This window comes from Oncorhynchus mykiss, chromosome 13, assembly GCF_013265735.2.
Source record: "Oncorhynchus mykiss isolate Arlee chromosome 13, USDA_OmykA_1.1, whole genome shotgun sequence".
Lineage (NCBI taxonomy): Eukaryota > Metazoa > Chordata > Actinopteri > Salmoniformes > Salmonidae > Oncorhynchus > Oncorhynchus mykiss.
In genome coordinates this window covers 42,046,404-42,071,992 of record NC_048577.1, presented here as the reverse complement: position 1 = coordinate 42,071,992, position 25,589 = coordinate 42,046,404, and the positions used below count along the sequence as shown (strand labels likewise).

The window sequence follows — 25,589 nt, the reverse complement described above, 5'->3', positions numbered from 1 at the left end:
TATTTCATTTCATTTGCGATTTTCATAAATAGTTAACGTTGTGTTATGCTAATGAGCTTGCTGATAGATTTACACAATCCTGGATACAGGGTTTTTTTCATAGCTAAACGTGACGCAGAAAACGGAGCGATTTGTCCTAAACAAATAATCTTTCAGGAAAAACTGAACATTTGCTATCTGAGAGTCTCCTCATTGAAAACATCTGAAGTTCTTCAAAGGTAAATTATTTTTTTGAATGCTTTTCTGTTTTTTTGTGTAAATGTTGCCAGCTGAATGCTAATGCTAAATGCTACGTTAGCCATCAATACTGTTACACAAATGCTTGTTTTGCAATGGTTGAGAAGCATATTTTGAAAATCTGAGATGACAGTGTTGTTAACAAAAGGCTAAGCTTGAGAGCTAGCATATTTATTTCATTTCATTTGCGATTTTCATGAATAGTTAACGTTGCGTTATGGTAATGAGCTTGAGTCTGTATTCACGAACCCGGATCCGGGATGGGGAGATCAGAAAGGTTAATAAAGATAATGACAATACAAAAACACTAAACGTAACGTGAAAAACCTAAACAGCCTTATCTGGTGCAAACAAACAGAGACAGGAACAATCACCCACAAAACACTCAAAGAATATGGCTGCCTAAATATGGTTCCCAATCAGAGACAACGATAAACACCTGCCTCTGAGAACCACTCCAGGCAACCATAGACTTTCCTAGACTACTATACCACAATCACATAACCTACAAAAACCCCAAGACAAAACACACCACATAAATAACCCATGTCACACCCTGGCCTGACCAAAATAAGAAAACACAAAATACTAAGACCAGGGCGTGACAATGTATTGAAATTCTCATGATTCTATATGTATTGCGATTTGATGTTCCAAACATATTGCTCACTATATGTATGCTACAGAGAGAGGAGAGAGAATGGGAAAAAAATAGTTTGTCAGGGAAATAAACGTGCTAAAAACATTGGCTCAGTATTTAAAAATAATCTTGAGATCAAGCTATAGGATGAAAATACAGGAGTTTTGGCGCAGGTACAGACGACTAGCTAAAAAATTAATAATACCAAAAATATTGTAATTTGTAATGATTGATCCCCCCATTACTAAAACTTTAGGCCACAAAAGCCGCTGCTAGTCAATTGACCCCTACCTATACGTACAGTACATCGCTACCTCAATTACCTCATACCTCTACATATCAACTCGGTTCTGTTACCCCCTGTATTTAGCCATGTTATTCTATATACAGCAGAGGTCGACCGATTAATCGGAATGGCCGATTAATTATTCATAACAATCGGTATTTTTGTACACCGATTTGGCCCAATTGTTTTTTTTTAGTTTTTTTGTTTAACACCTTTATTTAACTTGGCAAGTCAGTTAAGAACACATTCTTATTTTCAATGACGGCCTAAGAATGGTGGGTTAACTGCCTCGTTCAGGGGCAGAACGACAGATGTTCACCTTGTCAGCTCGAGGGATCCAATCTTGCAACCTTACAGTTAACTAGTCCAACGCAATAACGACCTGCCTCTCTCGTTGCACTCCACAAGGACACTGCTGTTACGCGAATGCAGTAAGCCAAGGTAAGTTGCTAGCTAGCATTAAACTTATCTTATAAAAACAATCATAATCACTAGTTAACTACACATGGTTGATGATATTACTAGATATTATCTAGCGTGTCCTGCGTTGTATATAATCTGACTGAGCATACAAGCATCTAAGTATCTGACTGAGTGGTGGTAGGCAGAAGCAGGTGCGTAGACATTCATTCAAATAGCACTTTCGTGCGTTCTCCCAGCAGCTCTTCGTTGTGCGTCAAGCATTGCGCCGTTTATGACTTCAAGCCTATCAACTCCCGAGATGAGGCTGGTGTAACCGATGTGAAATGGCTAGCTAGTTTGAAACGCTATTAACGCGCGCTAACGTCACTCGCTCTGAGCCTTGGAGTGGTTGTTTCCCTTGCTCTGCATGGGTAACGCTGCTTCGAGGGTGGCTGTTGTCGTTGTGTTCCTGGTTCGAGCCCAGGGAGGAGCGGAAGCTTTACTGTTAGACTGGCAATACTAAAGTGCCTATAAGTACATCCAATAGTCAAAGGTTAATGAAATACAAATGGTATAGAGGGAAATATTCCTATAATAACTACAACCTAAAACTTCTTACCTTGGAATATTGAAGACTCATGTTAAAAGGAACCACCAGCTTTCATATGTTCTCATGTTCTGAGCAAGGAACTTAAACGTTAGCTTTCTTACACGGCACATATTGCACTTTTACTTTCTTCTCCAACACTTTGTTTTTGCGTTATTTAAACCAAATTGAACATGTTTCATTATTTATTTGAGGCTAAATTGATTTTATTGATTTATTATATTAAGTTCAAATAAAAGTGTTCATTCAGTATTGTTGTAATAGTCATTATAACAAATAAATAAAATAAAAATATAAAAAAAGGCTGATTAATCAGTATCGGCTTTTTTGGTCCTCCAATAATCATAAAATCGGTCGACCTCTAATATATAGCCATTTTATGTTATTTGTACTTGTTCTTTTTATCCACGTCACCATTTCACACACATTTTTCTTTAACTCCGCATTGTTGGAAAAGGACCCGTAAGTAAGCAGTTCACTGTTAGTCTACACCGACTGTCTACAAAGCATGTAACCAATTAAATTGTATTTTATAACTACACCAACCCCCCCAAAAAATGAAAAAGCAAAGACAATAAAAAAAATAAAAAAACGTATTTACATACAGTCAGATCTTTTGCTATGTGACACAAAATCCAGTTCAGGTGCATCCTGTTTCCATTGTTCATCCTTGAGATGTTTCTACAACTTGATTGGAGTCCACCTGTGGCAAATTAAATTGATTGAACATGATTTAGAAAGGCACACACACGCACAAAAAAAATGTCCCACATGGCTGAGCAAAAACCAAGCCATGAGGTCGAAGGAATTGTCCGTAGAGCACCAAGACAAGATTGTGTTGATTCACAGACCTGGGGAAGGGTACACACACAAAATAAAGTGTCAGCATTGAAGATCCCCAAGAACATAGTGGCATCCATCATTCTTAAATGGAAGAAGTTTGGAACCACCGAGACTCTTCCTAGAGCTGGCCAACCTGAGTAATCAGTGGAGAAGGGCCTTGGTCAGGGAGGTGACCAAGAACCCGATGGTCACTCTGACAGAGTTCCAGAGTTCCTCTATGGCTATGGGAGAACCTTCCAGAAGGACAACCATCTCTGCAGCACTCCACCAATCAGGCCTTTATGGTAGAGTGGCCAAACGGAAGCCACTCCTCAGTAAAAAGGCACATGACAGCCCGTTTGGAGTTTCCCAAAAGGCACCTAAAGACTCTGACCATGAAAAACAAGGTTCTCTGGTCTGATGAAACCAAGCTTTGGCCTGAATATCAAGCGTCACGTCTGAAGGAAAATTGGCACCATCCCTATGGTGAAACATGGTGGTGGCAGCATCATGCTGTGGGGATGTTTTTCAGCAGCAGGGACTAGGAGACAAGCCAGGATCAAGGGAAAGATGAACAGTGCAAAGTACAGAGATATCCTTGATTAAAACCTGCAGAGAGCTCAGGACCTCAGACTGGGGCGAAAGAACACCTTCCAAAAGGACGATGACCCTATACACACAGCCATGACAACGCAGGAGTGGCTTCGGGACAAGTCTCTGAATGTCCTTGAATAGCCCAGCCAGAGCCCGGACTTAAACATCTCTGGAGAAACCTGAAAATAGTTATGCAGCGACGCTCCCCATCCCACCTGAAAGCGCTTAAGGATCTGCAGAGAAGAATAGGAGAAACTCCCCAAATACAGGAGTGCCAAGCTTGTAGCGTCATACCCAAGAAGACTCGAGGCAGGAATCACTCCTAAAGGTGCTTCAACAAAGTACTGAGTAAAGGGTCTGAATACTTATGTAAATATATACACTGCTCAAAAAAATATAGGGAACACTTAAACACCACAATGTAACTCCAAGTCAATCACACTTCTGTGAAATCAGACTGTCCACTTAGGAAGCAACACTGATTGACAATAAATTCCACATGCTGTTGTGCAAATGGAATAGACAACAGGTGGAAATTATAGGCAATTAGCAAGACACCCCCAATAAAGGAGTGGCTCTGCAGGTGGGGACCACAGACCACTTCTCAGTTCCTATGCTTCCTGGCTGATGTTTTGGTCACTTTTGAATGCTGGCGGTGCTTTCACTCTAGTGGTAGCATGAGACGGAGTCTACAACTCATACAAGTGGCTCAGGTAGTGCAGCTCATCCAGGATGGCACATCAATGCGAGCTGTGGCAAGAATGTTTCCTGTGTCTGTCAGATAACAAGTTCAAACAGGTGCCATTAATACAGGTAACGAGTGAGAGCCAGAAATCTTGCTTGTTTGTAGGTGACCAAATACTTATTTTCCACCATAAATTTGCAAAGAAATGCATTAAAAAAAAATCCTACAATGTGGTTTTCTGGGATTTTTTTTCTCATTTTGTCTGTTATAGTTGAAGTGTACCTATGATGAAAATTACAGGCCTCTCATCTTTTTAAGTGGGAGAACTTGCACAATTGGTGACTGACTAAATAAGTTTTTACCCCCGTGTGTGTGTGTGTGTGTGTGTGTGTGTGTGTGTGTGTGTGTGTGTGTGTAATATATATATAAAATTCTAAACCTTTATTTGCTTTGTCATTATCAGGTATTGTGTGTAGATAGTTTCCCCCCCTCAATCAATTTTAGAATAAGGCTGTAACGTAACAAAATGTGGAAAAAGTCAAGGGGTCTGAATAATTTCAAAATGCACTGTAGATAATAAATTATAGATCTTAACTAATTTTGACACACACACAGTGCCTTGCGAAAGTATTTTGCCCCCTTGAACTTTGCGACCTTTTGCCACATTTCAGGCTTCAAACAAAGATATAAAACTGTATTGTTTTGTGAAGACTCAACAACAAGTGGGACACAATCATGAAGTGGAACGACATTTATTGGATATTTCAAACTTTTTTAACAAATCAAAAACTGAAAAATTGGGCGTGCAAAATTATTCAGCCCACTTAAGTTAATACTTTGTGGCACCACCTTTTGCTGCGATTACAGCTGTAAGTCGCTTGGGGTATGTCTATCAGTTTTGCACATCGAGAGACTGAAACTTTTTCCCATTCCTCCTTGCAAAACAGCTCGAGCTCAGTGAGGTTGGATGGAGAGCATTTGTGAACAGCAGTTTTCAGTTCTTTCCACAGATTCTCAATTGGATTCAGGTCTGGACTTTGACTTGGCCATTCTAACACCTGGATATGTTTATTTTTGAACCATTCCATTGTAGATTTTGCTTTATGTTTTGGATCATTGTCTTGTTGGAAGACAAATCTCCGTCCCAGTCTCAGGTCTTTTGCAGACTCCATCAGGTTCTCTTCCAGAATGGTCCTGTATTTGGCTCCATCCATCTTCCCATCAATTTTAACCATCTTCCCTGTCCCTGCTGAAGAAAAGCAGGCCCAAACCATGATGCTGCCACCACCATGTTTGACAGTGGGGATGGTGTGTTCAGCTGTGTTGCTTTTACGCCAAACATAACGTTTTGCATTGTTGCCAAAAAGTTCAATTTTGGTTTCATCTGACCAGAGCACCTTCTTCCACATGTTTGGTGTGTCTCCCAGGTGGCTTGTGGCAAACTTTAAACAACACTTTTTATGGATATCTTTAAGAAATGGCTTTCTTCTTGCCACTCTTCCATAAAGGCCAGATTTGTGCAATATACGACTGATTGTTGTCCTATGGACAGAGTCTCCCACCTCAGCTGTAGATCTCTGCAGTTCATCCAGAGTGATCATGGGCCTCTTGGCTGCATCTCTGATCAGTCTTCTCCTTGTATGAGCTGAAAGTTTAGAGGGACGGCCAGGTCTTGGTAGATTTGCAGTGGTCTGATACTCCTTCCATTTCAATATTATCGCTTGCACAGTGCTCCTTGGGATGTTTAAAGCTTGGGAAATCTTTTTGTATCCAAATCCGGCTTTAAACTTCTTCACAACAGTATCTCGGACCTGCCTGGTGTGTTCCTTGTTCTTCATGATGCTCTCTGCGCTTTTAACGGACCTCTGAGACTATCACAGTGCAGGTGCATTTATACGGAGACTTGATTACACACAGGTGGATTGTATTTATCATCATTAGTCATTTAGGTCAACATTGGATCATTCAGAGATCCTCACTGAACTTCTGGAGAGAGTTTGCTGCACTGAAAGTAAAGGGGCTGAATCATTTTGCACGCCCAATTTTTCAGTTTTTGATTTGTTAAGAAAGTTTGAAATATCCAATAAATGTCGTTCCACTTCATGATTGTGTCCCACTTGTTGATTCACAAAAAAAATAGTTTTATATCTTTATGTTTGAAGCCTGAAATGTGGCAAAAGGTCAAAGTTCAAGGGGGCCGAATACTTTCGCAAGGCACTGTGTGTGTGTGTATTAAAATAAAATGTTCAGAGAATAGCTTTATCCTAAAAACAAAAATTATTTACCGCACTTGGAGTTCTAAGAGGCGGAACTGTCAATATTTCACACTGCATTATTGACATCCCTATTTACTTCCTTGAATGAGATTCCAATTAAGATGTGAGTCATGTTGTAAACATTCCCAGAGAAATGTGGAGGAGTTACAAATAAGTGATGATTTGGAATATTAATTGATACAGAAGTCATTCAAAAAAATCCAGTCATTGAAATATTCATGACCATGGTAGAAAGCTGAAAATGACGGGAAACAGTTCACCTTGTACAAGTCTGAATCCAAACATTACGCTGTTGATTTTATGTCCATTTACTGTACTTTTCACAGCATTTGTCAATAACGAAATCTGAAAATACTCTGTATACATTCAGTTACATAATAAGAATATTCATTGCAGTAGGTGCAAGAAGGGTTTGAACTCATACAAAAGTTGCGTGTTCTCTACTCAAGTTACTCTGCAGCGCTCGCAACACGGCTGGTTCAGTAAGCATGTAACGCATGTAATCCTTTGGATCAAACATAGCGATCATAAATGTTTATACTGTAAATGACATGTTTTCAAATATGGAAATGTGAAGTGCACATTTGGACTCACAGGTGTTTGGTTTGCTTGTATGACAAAGCGGCATTATAAAAACACTCAATGTCTCATCTTTCAGAACACATCAACTCCTCTCCCAGACAATTTCAAAATGTAGCCCATTTAGCGGGCGGGATGAGGGAAACTTGTCACGCACTGTGCTCAGGTTTAGAATAGCCGTCAGTCAAAACCGATACGGTGCTGTGAAGCGTAGAATCTGAGCTCTGACGTCACGTATAGCATGTTACTCGACAGCCACTGCGTTCCAATCCGCTTATCAACGACAAACTGCCATTTTCCACCCGTATACAGGATGACAGGGACTGTGCAAGTGGGAAGGTCTACTGATCATAACAAATGGGAATTAAGAATACCTTGATAGGCTAGCCTATAAAAATTGGGGGGGAAAACAATGTGAGAAAGAAGGACAACGAATGAAAGAAAAGAGAATGTCTGTAAGCGGCTGGTTTAGCTTGTGTTGATTGATGCAAATCAATATGTTCCTGCAGTCAAGATAGGAACTTGCCACTCACATTGGAACAGAGTCAAAACCTTTCTGGAAACAAGCATGTTGAAAAGGAACATAAAGAGGCCCTTAGTTTTAGCTCATTATACAGAGAAACTAAGATTGTAAATATGGCTGTGATTGTGTCTTTGCCCAGTGACGGAGGGCTCATCTATTAAAGATTGGTTGTCATAGACATACAACGCACTAAAGCTGGGGGATATGGACAAAAATCCATATTGCGATAAATTACCTGAATAATGATAAATAGAATGCTAAGTTTAGCTAATGTGTACCTGTTATCCTTTAAAACTACTACTTGTTTGATGGTTGTAGCCATCAATTGTCCCATTAACAAATCCCACATACAGTACCTTCAGAGGGTATTCATATTAAACACCTCTTGACTTTCTCCACTTTGTTGTTTTACAGACTCAATTAACTTTTTATGGCTTGGGGGCAGTATTTCCAATTATGCATATAATTGGTAGATTTGGATAGAAAACACTAAAAAGTTTCCAAAACTGTTAAAATAATGTCTGAGGAAAATCCCTCCAGGAAGTGGGATTTTTTTGCTGTGGGCATTTTCAATTGAATGCCTATAGAGTATCTATTGGGTTAGGACCCAGGTTGCAGTTCCTATGGCTTTCACTAGATGTCAGTCTTTAGACATTGTTTCAGGCTTGTTTTCTGAAAAATGAAGAAAAATTTGACCTTTCTCTCAGTGGACTGAGGAAGAATGCAGAGCTTGTTTTCGCACGTGGCTGGTTTTCGCACGTGACCGATTGCGCGCCCTTCATTTATTTCCTTTCTATTGAATACGCTATTGTCCGGTTGAAATATTATCGATTATTTAGACAATTCACAATCTGAGGATTAATTAAACATCGTTTGACATGTTTCAACAAACTTTCCCCGGAATATTAGGACGTATTCGTCTGCATGTTTTGACCGCCTTTGAGCCAGTGGATTACTGAACAAAAAGACAAAACTCAAAAGTGAGTTTTTGGGATATAAAGAGGGACTTTATTGAACAAAACAAACATTTATTGGGACTCGTGACCGCAACCATATGAAGATCTTCAAAAAGGTAAGTGATAAATTTTAAATCGCTAAATCTGACTTTTGTAATTCCTTTACATGGTTGAAAAATGTTTGTATGCTTTTGTAAGCTGGGACCTGTCCTCAGATAAATCGCATGGTATGCTTTTGCCGTAAAGCCTTTTTGAAATGGAGGTGTTTTTCCAACTTCAATTATTTTATTTTTTTATGTCTTAAGTCTAATTATTCAACCCCTTTGTTATGGAAAGCCTAAGTTCTAGGGTAAAAATGTGCTTAACAAGTCACATAAGTTGCATGGACTCGCTCTGTGTGCAATACGTGTTTAAAGCTGCAATATGTAACTTTTTGGGAGAACTGAACAAATTCATGTTAGTTCAATGTTTCCTGTTTTTAAGTTAATATGCAAAAACTATCTTCAAACAGCAGAAAAATACAATACTGTTATGGAAAATATATTTCAGTGATTTAAAAAAAAAATGGTACAATGATTCTCTACACTAAACTTGTTCAGTCACAAACAGAAATTATGCAAACTAATCACATTTTAGCAACCAGGAAAAGGTGGAGTGATCTCTGCATAGTGCATCTTTAACATCATTTTGAATCACTACCTCATCTTTGTATCCCACACATACAGATAATTGTAAAAGGTCCCTCAGTCAAGCAGTGAATTTCAAAACACAGATTCAACCAGAGAGGTTTCAAATGCCTCGCTAAGGGCACATATTAGTAGATGTGTAAATTATTATTATTTTTTTAAAAGCAGACAATGAATATCCCTTTGAGCATGGTGAAGTTATTAATTACACTTTGGATAGTGTCAATACACCCAGTCACTACAAAGATACAGGTGTCCTTCCTAACTCAGTTGCCAGAGACGAAAGAAACTGCTCAGGGATTTCCACCATGAGGTCAATGGTGACTTTAAAACAGTTAGAGTTTAACGGATGTAATAGGAGAAAATGGAGATTGGATCAACATTGTAGTTACTAACCTAAATGACAGAGTGAAGAGAAGGCTGTACAGAATTTCAAATCTCATAACATGAATGCTGTTTGCAAAAAGGCACTAAAGTAATACTGTAAAAAATGTGGCAAAAAGTTTTGTCCTGAATACAAAGTGTTATGTTTGGGCCAAATCCTATACAATAAATAAAATAAACTGTCACGTGCGCCAAATACAATTACCGTAAAATGCTTACTTACAAACCATTAACTCTTTCTTGAACTGCATTGTTGGTTAAGAAAATATTTATTAAATTAAATTTTAAAAAAGCACAATAACAAGGCTATATACACAGAGTACCAGTCTCCATATTATCAAGCATAGTGGCGGCTGCATCATGTCATGGGTATGCTTGCAATCATTAAGGACTAGGAAGTTTCAGGATTTAAAAACAAACAGAATGGAGCCAAGAACAGACAAAAAAGGTAAACCTGGTTTAGTCTGCTTTCCACCAGACACTGGGAGATGAATTCACCTTTCAGCAGGACAATAAACAAGGCTAAATCTACACTGGTGTTGCTTACCAAGAACACAATGAATGTTCCAGAGGTGCCGAGTTACAGTTTTGACTTAAATCTACGGGAAGACCTGAAAATGGTCGTCTAGCAATGATCAACAACCAATTTGACAGAGCTTGAAAATTTTGAAAATGAATGAATGATGGGCAAATATTGCACAATTCGGGCCTCCCGGGTGGCGCAGTGGTTAAGGGTGCTGTACTGCAGCGCCAGCAGAGACTCTGGGTTCACGCCCAGGCTCTGTCGTAACCGGCTGCGACCGGGAGGTCCGTGGGGCGACGCACAATAGGCCTAGCGTCGTCCGGGTTAGGGAGGGTTTGGCCGGTAGGGATATCCTTGTCTCATCGCGCACCAGCTACTCCTGTGGCGGGCCGGGCGCAGTGCGCGCTAACCAAGGTTGCCAGGTGCACGGTGTTTCCTCCGACGCATTGGTGCGGCTGGCTTCCGGGTTGGATGCGCGCTGTGTTAAGAAGCAGTGCGGCTTGGTTGGGTTGTGTATCGGAGGACGCATGACATTCAACCTTCGTCTCTCCCGAGCCCGTACGGGAGTTGTAGCGAAGAGACAAGATAGTAGCTACTAAAGGACACCAAAAATTGGGGAGAAAAAGGGGTAAAAAAAAAAAGATTACCACAGCCACAGCTGTGCGTCTGCCAAAAGTGCTTCCACAAATCTCTAAGAACTTTTCACACCTGGATTGTGCAATATTTTTTTTTTTTTTACCCCTTTTTCTCCCCAATTTCGTGGTATCAAATTGTTGTAGTTGAGGCCATGGTCACCAACCTTGAGTAAAGATCACGTTTGCATTAAAAAATAAAGTATGCTGAGATCTACTTATATATTTTTTAAAACATTAACCTAATAAAAACTGTTCTGTAGGAATCAGGTTTGTGCAGTTAGGCAGGCCTAATACATTATCACAGCATATGCCTGCCAATATTGTTCTTCTCAGACCACATATTTAAAAACTCGAGCTTTGATAACAAAATAAATAATTTGGTGTAGCACTTGCGAGCCACAGCGGAGAATAAATTGAATTAGAATATTTATTTTACTGGACAGATGGTAAGCTACCTGCATCTGATGGTGATTAAGACAACTGTGAACGTAAAATCACAACATCAGTGATGTTCAGGTGGGAAAGTCAGGGCTCAAGAAAGATGCCCGAGTTTCCACCTTGGATGACCAATTTTATTCCCCATAATATTTTTCAGTCAGATCTCGTTTTATTCCGAGTTCCCAGTGGGCTTGAGTGCATTGAAGTCGTAGATGCCCAAGTTCCTAGCAGTTTTGAACACAGCATTAGTCTCAGCAGAGGGAGGGAAAGAGCAGCAGAGGGTCAGCCTCTCGTGGTCCCTGCTCTCTCCTTCCTTTCTCTGGTCAGTCTCACCAGAGGAGATGGGACAGTCTTCCACCTGATGTGGTGCGTCTGGAGTTTCCCCATCTGCCTCAAGCACAAATTAATGCTGTTCCTATGACCAGAGAAAGTGAAATATTCAAATAGACACGACAAACTGCTAATAACAAAAACTCAAGGCTATCGATACACTCGGCTACTCACTCATTGCAGCGCGAGTAGGAGTTTGGAATAAAAATGTGACAGTACTGAATAAAAAAAAGAATTCAACATGAAGTCCCTTATAAAAACAGCAGCTCTTTGCTGTATTATTTGACCGTCTCTCTCTGGTCATGTTTAGAAGTTATGAAATATCATGTAGACTCGTATCAAACTTGTAGGCACTGATTTGAGCTATCAGATTGGCCAGCTCAATTTAGCAACAGATCTCCAGGTCCACCGGGTAGACCGAAATGAAATGGTTCAAATGCGAACACTTATGGGGTATTGTGTGTAGATGGATGACAAAAAATAAATGGATGAAATATATATTTTGATTTCAGTCCAACAACAAAATGTGGAATAAGTCAAGGGATATGAATACTTTGAAGGCACTGCATTGGAAAAAGGTATTTCATTTCAAACTTCATATTTTTTGTAATGAACGACAAAAATACAGATCGGAAGACTTTCCTGCCCTACTGCTTCAAATGCTATTAAAAAGAAAGACAACACACATTATATATCTCCAAAGATACGAGCTACACACAAGCTACTTACGACTCATACTCATTGCACAAAAAAAAAAAAAAAAAAAGTCATGTTCGCTCTAGTACACTGTCCAATGAGCAGACAACCCTCCAGGCCTTTCACAGAGCAGTCAGGGTTGCCACGGCACCCAGTGACATTCAAAGACGTCATTAGGGGGATGGGAGGTTAATAAAGGTCTGGTCAGTCGTCAGCGGTTCTAAATATAGACAGAAAGAGATTGGAGAAGAGAGCAGCCAGTAAGAGAATCCACAGGTAGTTGATGTTGTTGTTGTTAGGATTTATTCTGATATAGGATAGCCCATGTGTAGAGGAACTTCAACTGGAATCATGAGAGCAAGCCTTAAAAAAAAGTATATTGTTTAAGAGACCCATAAACACATCCTACTACTGGAGATAATTCAGAATTATCACTCCAGTTTGCCGACTTCTTTAAGATAAAAGTAATAAAAGTTTAATGGTGAACCATACAGCCACCACGAAGCACCGGACTTTGAGATGCTGGTTTCCTGTCGTCAAACAAACTTGTAAATTACTCAAGGAAATCACAACACATGAGTAATGCCCTGAGGGGAGTTCATGGACAGGATCAGAGGGGTAAGAGGTCACGGGGGGTGGGCTTCTTTGGCATTTTATGAAGGGAAAAAAAGCTGGAGGAAAGAACCAGACTTACCTGTGGTGTTAGCAGAAATGATGAACGGAGAAGCCAGAGATGATTGTGTTAGTGATCTTTGTTGTTCCAAAACTCAGTCAAGTTGAAGGTAATAAGAATTAGGATGATAAAGCCTTAGGCGAGGGTGTATTTGCTTGTGTTTGGGAATGGGCTGAAGGTTCTAAAGTGGGTCTTCGGAGTCGGCCATGACTTTAGTCCAGAGGTATGGTGGATCGGTAGGCTCCTCCCCTTCTCCAAATCAATCCCACTGCAATAGTCACAAATTAACAGGAGTTAGTCAGCTGCAGTTCAAGGATCCTGGTATCCATAACTCCTCACACTCCTGGCCACTGCCGATAGCATGGCCAGCATTCATTCAGTCATAAGTAATTCAGTAATGTTAGTTTGACTCCAATTTTGCTTAGTCAGGCAATGACAGAGTAGGTGATCTGCCAGTCAAGATTAGTTGTTACGCACAGGCCAAATAAGCATTTGGGCTACCTCCATTTGCAACTCTCCCTCCCCGACTACCACCATGATAAACAGAGATGACCAATGATTCTACATTATTCCACTCCTGACTACCATTAAAACTCTTTTTAATCGCAAAAAAAAATCGAGTTGCTAAAGACAGTGTCTGAAATGTGGAAAATTGTTTTGCTTTGAGGGGGGAAGGTGAGGGAGTCAGTTTGCCTCCACCGAAAAGCACTCGCAGAGCTGTTAATGGAATGAGTCATGCAGCCTGGGGTCTGCAGAGACGAGAGACACACTACAATACCCACACTCCCCTGGGGATGGCGGAGGAGAGGCATAGCGCTGCAATAGCCATTCTGGCCCCCAGTCTCACCTGGGGTCATTGAGCTGGTGAGTGGACAAATGGACAGTGTCAATATGTGCCGTCTTTCTAAATCAATAGGTTACTTAGTCATTTCATCACCGTGTGAATGTGAAAACACATTCTAAATTACTTGTGTAAATTTCTCCCTGCTTATGTATGATGGTCTATTTCTTAGGTCGCAAAATAAATAAAACCTTAGTCGTTGCTTCCTTGATCTCTAGTATAGCTATTATATCCATTACATACATTTTTACAAGGGGATTTCACCATGGGAGGTCTGATTTCATCCATCTAGGGTTCTGCCCAACATAAATGAAAATCTTATTCTCTTTATTCCAATTAGCCTTTAAAAAAATGCTGGATTCCATACTTGGTGAATATGCCACGTCCGTTTGCAATATTACAACAGAAGTTACTTCAAACTACTGACAGTTCATTTCCCTCAGACATTGCATGCACGATATAACAGCAGAGGAACTGCACATTTTTGTTGCCAGATGCTCCTCTCAGTTTCATCAACAAATCAAAAACGATAAATGCTCTGGGGCGAGCAGTGGCTCCGTTTCACCTTAACACAAAGCAGCAAATATTCTAAATCATTTCAATAAACTCCTGTCAAGGTAGCCTAATCACAAGCAATAAAATGGGCGCAAATTGCTATGTGCATTATGTTAGAGTTGATTTTACAAAAGAGGTTATTCATGCACTTTGCAGACCTTATCCTGAGCAAATTACATTATACAAATTTACATATTTTGTATTCACACAGCTGGGTGAACACTGGCGCAGTGCCAATGTCTTTTCCCATTCATTGACAGCGATGAATTTTGGGTATTTGAACATGCAACCTCCTGGTTAAATCCTGAACATGCAATGTCTCCATTACGCCACACTGTAAAAGGTCCAACAAAGTGCCTGCTTTATGCTTAATCCCCATTCATCTCAGTTTGCTCTGCAGCTGCTGTTGGGTCTACATCCTACAGGAGTCCTGGCAGTTCAACAGCCCACTGGGGCACCCTGCATTTTGGACAGTGTCCCTCCCTGGACCTGCGGCCTCACCTACTGGGCAGAGGGAGCAACTGCATGGGCAGGACGTGGCCAGACACAGACGTGGCCTGATAATGATGTAAAGATATTCTGCAAATATTAGTTTAATGTTGGAAGTCTATATCAGAGCGTGCCTTTAAATGATAATTCCATACTGAAATTGTACATCTGTTTACTGTTTTTTTTTAAAATGCACACAGATGGCAAACAGTAACCTATACAGGAAAACCAAGGGTGCGCTAGTTGTCTGTACCAAAACTCCAATAATTTTCATTCATATCTTGTTCTCCCATCTTTTTTTCTTTAAATAGGGAGACATTGTTTTCAGCACTTACAGTACCAGTCAAAAGTTGACACCTACTCATTCAAGGGTTCCTTTATTTTTACTATTTTCTACATTGTAGAATAGTAGTAAAGACATCAAAACTTTGAAATAACACATATGGAATCATGTAGTAACCAAAGAAGTGTTATAAATATATGAGATTCTTCTAAGTAGTCACCCTTTGCCTGGATGACAGCTTTGCACACTCTTGGCATTCTCTCAACCAGCTTCATGAGGTAGTCCTGGAATGCATTTCAATTAACAGGTGTGCCTTCTCAAAAAGCTCATTTGTGGAATTTCTTTCCTTCGTAATGCATTTGAGCCAATATATTTGCTAAAAGACCAAGTCCATATTATGGCAAGAACAGCTCAAATAAGCAAAGAGAAACAGTCCACCATTACTTTAAGACATGAAGGTCAGTCAATGCGGAAAATGTCAAGAACTTTGATACGTTTCTTCAAGTGCAGTCACAAAAACCATCAGGCGCTATGATGAAACTGGCTCATGAGGATCGCCACAGAAAAGGAAGACTCAAATCAGTTCAAATCAAACTGTATGTCACATGCACCGAATACAACAGGTGTAGACCTTAGTGAAATGCTTACTAATAAGCCCTTAACCAACAATAAAGTGTTAAGATCTGATTTTCTAAAATAAACTGAAGTAAAATAAAATGTAATAAGAAACATAGTTAAAGGGCAACAATAAAATCACAGTAGCAAGGCTATATACAGGAGGTACCGGTACAATGTCAATGTGCGGGGCGCCAGGTTAGTCGAGGTAATGGTGGGGGGGGGCAGTATGACTAGGGTGGCTGGATTCTTAAGCCATTTTTAGGGCCTTCCTCTGACACCGCCTTGTATAGAGGTCCCGGATGACAGGAAGAGTGGCCAGTGATGTACTAGGCCATACGCACGACCCTCTGTAGTGCCTAGCAGTCTGAGGTCGAGCAGTTGTCATACCAGGCGGTGATGCTCTCGATGGTGCAGCTGTAGAACTTTGAGGATGTGGGGACCCATGCCAAATAATTTCAGTCGGTTGAGGGGGAATAGGCATCGTCATGCCCTCTTAACCACTGTCTTGTTGTGTTTGGACCATGATAGTTTGTTGGGGATGGACATCAAGGAAATTGAAGCTCTAAACCTTCTCCACTACAACCCCGTAGTGGAACAGTAGTCTTCGACCATCTCCTTTGTTTTACCTCTGCTGCAGAGGATACGTTCATTATGGTTAACTGCACCTCAGATTGCAGCCAAAATAAATGCTACAGAGTAACAGACATCGCAACATCAACTGTTCAGAGGAGACTGAGAAAGCAGACCTTCACGGTCAAATTGCTGCAAAGGAACCACTACTAAACCACACCAATAACAAGGAGAGACTTGCTTGGGCCAAGAAACACGAAGAAAAGGACAGACTGGTGTAAATCTGTCCTTTGGTCTGATGAGTCCACATGAGATTGTTGGTTCCAACCGCTGTGTCTTTGTGAGACGCAGGGTAGGTGAACAGATGAGCTCCGCATGTATAGTTCCCACCGTGAAGAATGGAGGTGGGATGGTGCTTTGCTGGTGACACCATCTGTGATTCATTTAGAATTTAAGGCATACTTACCCAGCATGGCTACCACAAAATTTTGCAGCGATACTCCATCCCAGCTGGTTTGCGCTTTTTGGGACTATCATTTTTTTTTTCAACAGCGCAATGACCCAACACACCTCCAGGCTGTGTAAGGGCTATTTGACCAAGGAGAGGGATGGAGGGCTGCATCAGATAACCTGGCCTCCACAATCACCCGACCTCAACCAAATTGAGATGGTGTGGATGAGTCGGACCACAGAGTAAAAGAAAAAGTAGCCAACAAGTGCTCAGCATGTGTGGGAACTCCTTCAAGACTGTTGGAAAAGCATTCCAGGTGAAGCTGGTTGAGAAAATGCCAAGTGTGCCAAGCTGTCATCATTGCAAAGGGTGTCTATTTGAATAATCTCAAATAAACTATATTTTGATTTGTTTAACACTTTTTTGGTTACTACATGATTCCATGTGTTATTTCAAAGTTTTGATGTCTTCACTATTATTCTACAATGTAGAAAATTGTCAAAATAAAGAAAAACCTTTGAATGAGTAGGTGTTTCCAAACCTTTGACTGGTACTGTACATATTTAAAACATAATCAATGATCAATGTCCATGGGGTTAGCCACTGCCATAGCTCATGGGGCTTGAAATAAAAGTTAGTCAGCCATAAACGTGATCAAATCAAGATTATTTTTAGGCCATATCACCCAGCCCTATTTACTACTGCAGTGTAATTCCTGGAAAGCGGATCTAAGTCCCACTCATCAGTCGCGGAAGTCTCGCCTCTAAGCCGTATGATTTAATGGAATGGAGTTAGCGCTGAAAGCCCATGCAGTACCGCCGTCCCTGTGCCTTCCGCACTGAAGCAAGGCTCTCAGGCGTCGTGCCCAAACACGTCGCTGATCGTTTAATGCGCTTAAAACTACTCTCCTCAGCTGTCCCCTCCGGTTTAACACTGGCCTCTTGTCAGCCCATCGGCTAAATATATTCATCTTTCTCTAGGGTTTTGTTTTGCAAGGTTATCTGGGAACAGTCATGAGGATTAGACTAACGACAAGAACATGTCAATTTAGTCACTCACACATTTAGATACCAAAATCACCAAGGCCAATTTGTGACAGGATGGCATTGTTGCACCAATTGCAAGAAACATCTCAAATTGAAATTATACTTTGACATTGTTCATTTTATGCAGCCTTTCTAAAGTTAGGGACAAAGTGCCATTAACCTTTCTCCTGTACACCCACGGAGGATGACATTTCCTCTAATTGCATACAATATGTCAGCTAAATCTGAAAACGTGTCTGGAGTGTGTTATGGGGCTAAGCAAATAGCTCTCTGTGATATTCCAGAAGTTGGTAAGCAACTCTCTCCCTGCAGGATCCCAAGGCACTCGGTCAGATGACATGCTCCGGCAAGGGCCTGGCTTCATCACGGCATACACAGGAAGCTTGGTTATAGAAACCGTGTCACAGGGATAATGGGATGCCTTGTCGCAGGGTTTTTTTAGAACCTTTAACCACCTCTGACTGCTGGTCTAGCCACTTTCACAGGCTGCATTATCCTAAGGACGTGCGACTAGGGATAAAAATATCAGCTCATCTTTTTTTTACCCTTTGCAGTACGACTGCGTGATGGTGCAAGGAGACTCATCTGGAGAATATCCGAAGTGGGAGTCTCCGCCTCCTCGCATTATCACTGAAAACACCTGTCCCTCCAACAGCCAGGAAGTGCTGCTAAGTGACATGCCAGAGCATGTCCTCAGACCTTGGCATCAGCTTATGCTTGAAGCCATGACTTAAAATGGTTCAAAATATGAAGCACAGAAATTGTACACCAAGAAATTCTTAGAATTGCAGGGGGAGCTTTAAGCAAGAGCAAATCAATTTTCAACAAGCAAATGTGCTTCATGTTTAAATTGGCTGCGGTCAACTTTATTGCATAGCATTTCTGAATGCAATGGCCTTCCGGCAATGCAACAGAAAGGCCTGTGGCACTGAGTCAGGTCTGGTCCAAAATCAGAACCACATAAGGAGGATCCTTTGTGCTCTTATAAACAGAACCAAAGATGGCGTCTGACACTCACTAACCCAGCAAAAATGTGTGCTGCTGCTGCACATCCCCCTCAGCCAGCCCTCAAAGTCAAGGCGAGAGAGCGACCAGCAGATTCTCAAGGAGAAAGACGGGACACTGCACTCAACAGCGCCTTTCCCACTAGCAGGGACGAAATGGCCCCATCTCCCCTTGACGCCATACCTTACATACAAAACAGAGAACATGCAGGCTCTCAATGGCAGTGTGGCACCTTTAACTTACCTTGAAGCTAAATTGTTCACTTAAATAGCAGAGAGAGATAGGCCTAGTTAGTTGATTAAAAATGTAGTCCAATGAAGCATGTCTAGGCAATGGCCTTATAACTGGTCCAAGGATGTTTCATTAGGATCCAGACACCAAACTACTCACTTCAGTCAAATGATTTTCCCCAACACTGAAGTGCCTCAGAAATGATACAATCAAAACCATTTCAGGTCAGCACATTGCTCAAGGGTAGGAGGATGGCACCTATTCCTTCTGGAATTTGAATGAGCAACACAGCCTAAGTCACATGCCCATTTCTCCAAGAATAGGCTTTTCTGGGGGCTAGTATTGTAAACGTGCATGGAATATTGGGATGGAGGCTGTCAACTGTGGGTTTTATCCGATCAACACCGGTAACCAGATTTCCAGGATATTATTTTTTTAATATATATTTCAGCAGAGGTTATTTTTGCTTCACACTATAGCCTAAAGTTTTCTACAGTGTACGAATCCAAGTGTCCATTCATTTTTGCATTGCAAACAGAATAGGCGAACATCAAGGCCCTGTATCTTCAGGGCAGCGCATGGGCAGGGCTGTTCAATAGCATTTAACACCTTGTGTGATTCATTTGGACAAATGACTGCTTCAAATCATTGATGAACTGTCGTAAAAAAAATGTAAATAAGAGTTGCAATCTTACAACCTCTATGTGCTGAACCTACTTTGTGAAGGAGTAGGCCTAATCTCTCATGGACAGATGCACGTAACATACAAATGGTAGTAGCAGCAGCAGCATCTGTCGACAGCCTGTGGGATGGCACAGACTAGCCCAAACTGGCTGAGAGTTTCCGTTTAGAGGGATGAAGACTTTGCTAGTCTCTCCTGATCGGGAACGCGCCTTTCTTGTTTCTCCTTTCCTATGGATGAAGCTTTGGTCCGGTTGAAATATTATTGATTATTTATGACAAAAACAACCGGAGGATTGATTTTAAACATTGTTTGGCATGTTTACTAACTTTTATTGTACTTTCTTTTTACTTTTCGTCTGGACTTAGTGCCCGCGCCTTAACTTCTTAAAGCACCCATCCCGTTAGCGGGATCATTTTCATCAACACCAGCTGAATTGCAGTGCACCAAATTCTAATTACTAAACATATTTAATTTTCATGAAATCATAAGTGCAATATAGCAAAACACAGCTTAGCTTGTTGTTAATCCACCTGGCGTTTCAGATTTCAATACAGCTTTTTGGCAAAAGCATAACAAGCGTTTATGTAAGAACATCTCTCTCAGTAGACAAAATATTACAAACACCTAGCAGCCAAGTAGACTGTCACGAAAGTCAGAAAAGCAATAGATTAAATCGCTTACCTTTGATGATCTTCGGATATTTTCACTCACGAGACTCCCAGTTACACAATAATTGTTCCTTTTGTTCCATAAGGATTATTTTTATATCCAAAATACCTCCATTTGTTTGGCGCGTTATGTTCAGAAATCCACAGGCTCGAGCGGTCACGACATCGCAGACAAAAATTCCAAATAGTATCCGTAATGTCCACAGAAACATAAGTTTTTTTTATAATCAATCCTCAGGTTGTTTTTAAAATATATAAATCGATAATATATCAACCGGGACTGTCGCTTTTTCAATAGGAGAGGGAGAGACAATGGCTGCCCCACTCTGTTGCGCAAGCAAAACTCATGCGAACACCCAGCTATCCACTTATGCGATGTTATCTTGCTCACTCTTCAAAATAAAAGCCTGAAACTATGTCTATAGACTTGACACCATGAGGAAGCGATAGGAAAAGGAATCTGGTTGATATCCCTTTAAAATGGAGCGAAGGCAGGCTATGGAACATGGAGCTTTAAAAATAGAAGCCACTTCCTGGTTTGATTTTCCTCAGGTTTTCACCTGCAATATCAGTTCTGTTATACTCAGACAATGTTTTGACAGTTTTGGAAACTTTAGTGTTTTCTATCCTAATCTGACAATTATATGCATATTCTAGTTTCTGGGCCTGAGAAATAGGCGGTTTCAAATGAGTACGTTTTTTAGCCAAAAACGAAAATCCTGCCCCTACACTCAAGAAGTTAAGCATTCAGATTACTGGACAAAATGCAAACAAAAAGGAGGTATTTGGTCATAAAGAGGGACATTATCGAACAAAACAAACATTTATTGTCTAACATGGAGACTTGGGAGTGCCACCAGATGAAGATCAAAGGTAAGTGATTAATTTTAATGCTATTTCTGACTTTTGTGACACTCTCATTGGCTGGAAAATGACTGTATGGGTTTCTGTGGCTAGGTGCAGACCTAACATAATCGCAAAGTGTGCTTTCTCCGTAAAGCCTTTTTGAAATCTGACATAGCGGTTGCATTAAGGAGAGGTTTATCTATATTTCCATGCATAACACTTGTATCGTTTATCAATGTTTATGATGAGTATTTCTGTAATTTGATGTGGCTCTCTGCACTTTCACCGGATGTTTGTTTGAGACAATGCATTTCTGACCATAACGCACCAATGTAAACTGAGATTTTTGGATATAAATATGAACTTTATCGAACAAAACACGTCCTATGAGTGCCATCTGATGAAGATCAAAGGTTAGTGCCTAATTTTCTCTATTTCTGCTTTTTGTGACTCCTCTCTTTGGCTGGAAAAATGGCTGTATGGTTTTCTGTGACTAGGTGCTGACCTAACAATCGCATGGTGTGCTTTCGCAGTAAAGCCTTTTTGAAATTGGACACTGTGGTTGGATTTAAAATAAGTTTCTTTAAAATGGTGGATAATGCTTGTATGTTTGAGGAATTTTAATTATGCAATTTCTGTTGTTTTGAATTTGGCGCCCTGCAATTTCACTGGCTGTTGTCGAAGTGGGACGCCAGCTGTCAGAGCAGCTCACTGCACCTGTACATAGCCCATCCAACTATCTCATCCCAACACTGTATTTATTTAGCTCCTTTGCACCCCAGTATCTACTTGCACATTTACCATTCCAGTGTCTAATTGCTTTATTGTAATTACTTCACCACCATGGCCTATTTATTGCCTTACCTCATTTGCACTCATTGTGTGTGTGTAATATATATATATATATATATATTTCCCTCTACTCTATTATGTTTGTTTATACCATGTGTAACTGTGTTGTTGTATGTGTCGAACTGCTGTGCTTTATCTTGGCCAGGTCGCAGTTGTAAATGAGAACTTGTTCTCAACTAGCCTTCTTGGTTAAATGTAATTCAACTGGGCACATGCAGATGTGTTCCAAAAAGTATCCAGATGTTTGCAGATAAGATCTGGTTAGGGTTATCTGATAGCCAAGAGGGCAGAAATCAGGAGTGTGTGACAAGACAACCCTTGAGCAAAAAAAGCTGATGCTAGAGATGGTTTAGCCAGTGGTTCTTCATTTACTTGGAGTGACTTAAAAGGAGGGCAATTCCACAGCAACAGTGATGCTGAGATTTTTCATTTAAAAATGTATGCAAAACAAAATCCAATGATTAAAGTTAAACAACCCGTACAACTCCATGCACAAGGAATTAACCATTTTCAATGAAAAAGGACACTTGCAGGTTCAAGAAGGATTTTTAAGCATTGAGGCATGGAATGTGCATGTGTCATTCAGAGGGTGGATGGACAAGATAAAATATTTAAGTGCCTTTGAACAGGGTATGGTAGTAGGTGCGGGGGGGACTGGTTTGCGTGTCAACTGCATCGCTGCTGTGTTTTTCACACTCAACGGTTTCCTGTGTGTATCGAGAATGGTCCACCACCCAAGGGACATGCAGCCAACTTGACACAACTGTGGGAAGCATTGGAGTCAACATGGGCCAGCATCCCTGTGGAACACTTGACACCTTGTAGGCCATGCCCAAACAAATTGAGGGCAAAAGGGGTGTGCAACACAATATTAGGGAGGTGTTGTAATGTTTTGTACACCGAGTATCTAGGCCTACCTTTGATAAATGTCATGTTCCTTTCATAACCGTTATGACTATCATGAAAGTAACTGTAAAAACACCACTTTGCTAGCAGACAATCCATTGTGATAACTGACATTGACCATAAATGGAGAAACTATTCAGACATCTCTACATGAGGAGGAAACCTACCGGTCTGTACTTCACCATCTATGCCTAAAAAGGTGCTTCCAGTAATGCAAATTAGTATTTTGGGGGGCAAGGACGGCACTGATATTGCATTAATTGGCCTAAGCCATTACATTTTTCCTTTTACGCAGTAAAACTAGTGGCATCAATGTCATTTAACTAGGCAAGACAGTTAAGAACAAATTCTTATTTACAATGACAGCCTACCAAAAGGCTTCCTGGGGGGACTGGGGCTGGGATGAAAAATAAAATATAGGACAAAACACACATCACGACATAAAGAGAGACCTAAGACAACATAGCACGGCAGAAACATGACTACACAGCATGGTAGCAACAACATGGTACAAACAACATCACAAAAGGGCAAGAAGGTAGAGAGAACAATACATCACGCAAAGCAGCCACAACTGTCAGTAAGTGTCAATAATTGAGTGAAGTGAATGAAGAGACTGTCCAGTTTGAGTGTTTGTTGCAGCTCATCATTTTAATTAGCATATATATTGAATATGCAAAAACACAGGCTTCTGACTGTGCGGGGTCCTCGCTCTCTCATACACACGTTTGGCATATTAACTGTATTCACCAATAGAAACAACTAGCAGGGAGTGGGACCCCAACTCAAGTGGCACCATCACCTTAAAAAAAATGCGGCGTCGCAAACTTGCTGACGACTGCAATGGGGGTTACCAGAAGAAGTGGAGATTGCAGAAGTGGCAAACTAACTAGTCATTTCAACTCGAACAAAATTTGCTAAACATGGAGGACACAAATTGCCATGGAGGGCACCGACGGCTGCGGTACTGCTTTTAGCACCCACCCTAAAAAAAAAAATCAAATGTGATAGCGAAGTTAGCTAACGTTACTAGCTAATGCAGGCTATCTGGAAGTAGGCTGCTGATAAGCTAACGTTAGCTAGCAAGCTAACTAGACGTCTGGGAACATTACAACCTGGCTAACTGACGCTTTAAATCAGATGCCAATACTGTGTGTCAGTTTGTTAACTTGGCATTTTCCAAATTAGAACAATCCATTCATGTACATTAGCTAAAGCAACTTCATTGCTAGCTAACGTTAACTAGCTATCAAAACTTCATAGCGTTCTCTCAGCTTGTTAGCTAGCCAGGACTAACCAAACGCATCAGATGAAAATATCGCTGTATAAAAACATTTCTTACCAGCAGTAGACGAAATATACATTATCTCCCAGCAAACATAACGTACCTGATTGTCGTTCTCCTTTTCGCTGCTCGGAGATTGCCTCTTCGACCGTTACACTTCTTGATCGGTTTAATAATATTTTTGGGGGATGAAATGTCTAATTTTCCCTGTTACAACTCTCTTTCCTCCATATTTTGAGCTCCTCCACCAACAACATTAATGACGTTTGTCCCCTGTCACGTGACCCCATCTGTTGGCGCTAAAAATAGATTATACACCCAATGAGTAACTCAGTACAGCAGGACAGATACCCAACACAGTCGCAGTGGTAGACACTCCTACCACGGTCGGAGTGAGTAGGAAAGGACTGCAAGTTTCCTACCAAAATATTGGTTGCGCAGAATGTGCAGCGCATCTTTTTGGGAAGGCTATCAATGTGAATCTTGGGCGCCACTATTAGATATACAGTAACTCAGAACAGAAAGTTACAGAGTATGCTAGACTAGAGCATGGGAAACATGTTTACATTGCCAAAGCATGTGGAATAGATCATAAACAAAAGTGAAATAAACAGAAATTAACAGTAAAAGCTTTAAAAGAATAGAGCCATTTCAATTTATATTACTGGCTATGTATAGTGTTGTAGCAATGGGCAAATAGTTGAAGTAAGAAAGGGAAAATAAATAGTATGTGGATTCTATTGGGAAATGTAGGTAGCACACATGAGGATGTTTTTCTCTTTAGAGATAATTTCCTTAATTAGTATTGCTAACCAGATGTAAAATTATGTTTTGATTAATTTAATGGAGTGGGTTAGGTCTGCTCTATACCAAATGAGTCTCATCCCTGTTTCACACCTGGTAGTTTGGTGGACTACCAGCTCTCTCTCTCTCTCTCTCTCTCTTTCTCTCTCTCTCTCTCTGTCTGTCTGTCTGTCTGTCTGTCTGTCTGTCTGTCTGTCTGTCTGTCTCTCTCACTCTCACTCACTCACACACACACTTAATCTCACTCGCCCAAGGGTGGTAGACCTTGCATTTGCACGGTGTTGTCACCTTATACATGCAAACTCTTGTTCTCAAACTCTCTATTCTGGCCACATAGTGCACTGTCTTACTGCACAAGGAGAGAGATTGCCCTACACTCTCACTGTTACTGTTTGGTTTCCTGTGTGCCCATAAGTGGGGTCTCGTCAGTCTGTCTGTCACAAACCAATATTGTCAGTAATGTGAACCCTCCTACAGAGGTG

At 40.8% G+C, this 25,589-nt stretch overlaps 1 protein-coding gene across 2 annotated transcripts in view; it reads right to left on the bottom strand.

Annotated features, from left to right (window-relative positions):
- Nucleotides 1-24,603, bottom strand: part of hdac5 (histone deacetylase 5) — an 85,689-nt gene extending 61,086 nt beyond the window's left edge. Inside the window, exons 1-2 of one of the 2 annotated variants that reach the window (XM_021557971.2) lie at nucleotides 24,407-24,601; nucleotides 12,994-13,240 (exon numbers count right to left, since the gene is read on the bottom strand). The gene's annotated coding sequence lies outside the window, so the exon portion shown is untranslated. Of the gene's footprint in view, nucleotides 1-12,993; nucleotides 13,241-24,406 lie in introns of both variants that reach the window. The other variant, XM_021557972.2, reaches the window with a different exon arrangement.
- Nucleotides 24,604-25,589: the final 986 nt, after the last annotated feature.